Below are 1,957 nucleotides of genomic sequence, written 5' to 3'. Positions count from 1 at the left end.
TTTCCCTTTATTATTTTAGGATTGGATAAAGAGAGATGAAATATTCTGGACACTTAGAGCACACACAAAACTTACCCAGTAAACTATTTTACTGTCTCATCAAGTGCAGCTCCAGAACAGGAAAACCACTTAGGTAGAAGTAAAACAAGTTAAAATAAATACTGGAGCACACATATGGGTACTCACACATACACAAATTATACTAGTACAGAGAAATCTATAATTAGAAAATTAAGTCTAGTGCTCACTTTGACAGCATATATACTAATATTATAACAATACAGAGAAGATTAGCATGGTTCCTGTGCAGGGATGAAAATTTGGGAAATAGTCCATAGTTTTGAATCAATATTCTTTATACATCTCATATTTAGAACTCTTATGGACTTTGAAAGTTTATTTCTGTAATTATTGAATAGGTAATAAGTATTGTTAACTCTAGATAAGCAAATATGAGAAACCAAAATCATGGGAAATGTTTGCGGTTGGAATTTCATTAAATTGTAAGTATAGAAAAAAAAAGGAAAATGAAAATCAAAGTCTGTATGAGTCTTAGATAGCTTCTAACAGAATAGGCATAATGGCAAAACAAGAAAGCTGACATTACATCAAGCATAAACATATGTTTCAAATAGTCAAGTGCTGGAGAACAGTTTGATATTAAGTTTTGGTGATTTTGAAACATAAAATGGGAAATTCATAAATGAACAAAGAACTAGAAATCAAAAGTATGAAAAAACTTTGGGAGAGTTTTAGAGCAGAGATAAACTGAGATATAACAGTGTGTAAGAAAGAAAATGACTCAGAACCAATTTGCTTCAGAAATACAAATCTTTAATATACATGCAAAGATGATCCTGTTCACTCATATATAAATAAATTTTAATTAAAACACATGCAATCACCTAAATATAGATTGGATAATACAAAATTAGTGGAGGGTATGGAGAAACAGACATTCTTTTCTTTTGGATGGGAGTAAAAACTATAACAGCTTTTCTTGAGGTTAATTCAGAAATATCTATTCAAAATCCAAATACACAGAAATCTGCTGTGTTCCTAAGTACTAACAATGAACTAGCAGAAAGAGAAATCAAGAAATCAATTCCAACTAAAATTATATCAAAGAGAATAAAATATCAAGGAATAAATCTAACCAAGGGGGTGAAAGATCTGTACTCTGAAACTTGAGAGACACTCAAGAGAGAAGTTAAAGAAGATAAAAATAAATGATGGAAATCTATTTGTGCTTATGGATAAGAAGAATCAGTATTGTCAGAATGGCCAACCTGCCCAAAGCAATTTACAGATTCAGTGCAAGCCCAATCAAAATACCAATGGCATTTTTCAATGAAGTAGAGCAAATAATCCTAAAATTAATATGGAACCACAAAAGACCCCAAACTAAAGCCATTCTGAGAAAGAAGAACAATGCTGGAGTTATTAAAATAAACTCCCTGACTCCAAGTTGTATTATAGAGCTATAATAATCAAAACAGTTTGGTATTGGCACAAGAACAGACCCATAAATCAGTGAAACAAATAGAATGCATATATGGCCAATTAATATGTGATAAAGAAGCCATAAATATACAATAAAGAAAAGATGATCTCTTCGGTAAATGGTACTGGGGAAACTCGAGAGCTACACACAAGGGAATGAAACTGGGTTACTGTCTAACACCATACACAAAAGCAAACACAAACTGGATTAAAGACCTATATATAAGATATGAAACCACAAAACTCTAAGAAGAAAATATAGGCAAAAATCTCTTGAACAGAAGCATGAGAAATTTTTTTCTGGACCTATTTCCTCAGGCAAGAGAAAAAACAAAAACCAAAAATGAACAAGTGGGACTACATTGAATTAAAAAGCTCCCACTTTGCAAAGGACACTGTCAATAGAAAAAAAATATAACCTATAGTACAGAAGAACATATTTGTAAATGATATT

The 1,957-nt window shown here is 31.3% G+C and overlaps 1 non-coding gene across 1 annotated transcript; it reads left to right on the top strand.

Moving 5' to 3' along the window:
• Nucleotides 1–240: 240 nt before the first annotated feature.
• LOC118911850 (U6 spliceosomal RNA) lies at nucleotides 241–342 on the top strand. The gene has a single exon (XR_005024627.1). It is a non-coding gene; the product is annotated as a U6 spliceosomal RNA (small nuclear RNA).
• The last annotated feature ends 1,615 nt before the right edge of the window (nucleotides 343–1,957 follow it).

This window comes from Manis pentadactyla, chromosome 8, assembly GCF_030020395.1.
Source record: "Manis pentadactyla isolate mManPen7 chromosome 8, mManPen7.hap1, whole genome shotgun sequence".
In the NCBI taxonomy this organism is placed as follows: Eukaryota; Metazoa; Chordata; class Mammalia; order Pholidota; family Manidae; genus Manis; species Manis pentadactyla.
This window is presented reverse-complemented; position numbering and strand designations above follow the sequence as displayed.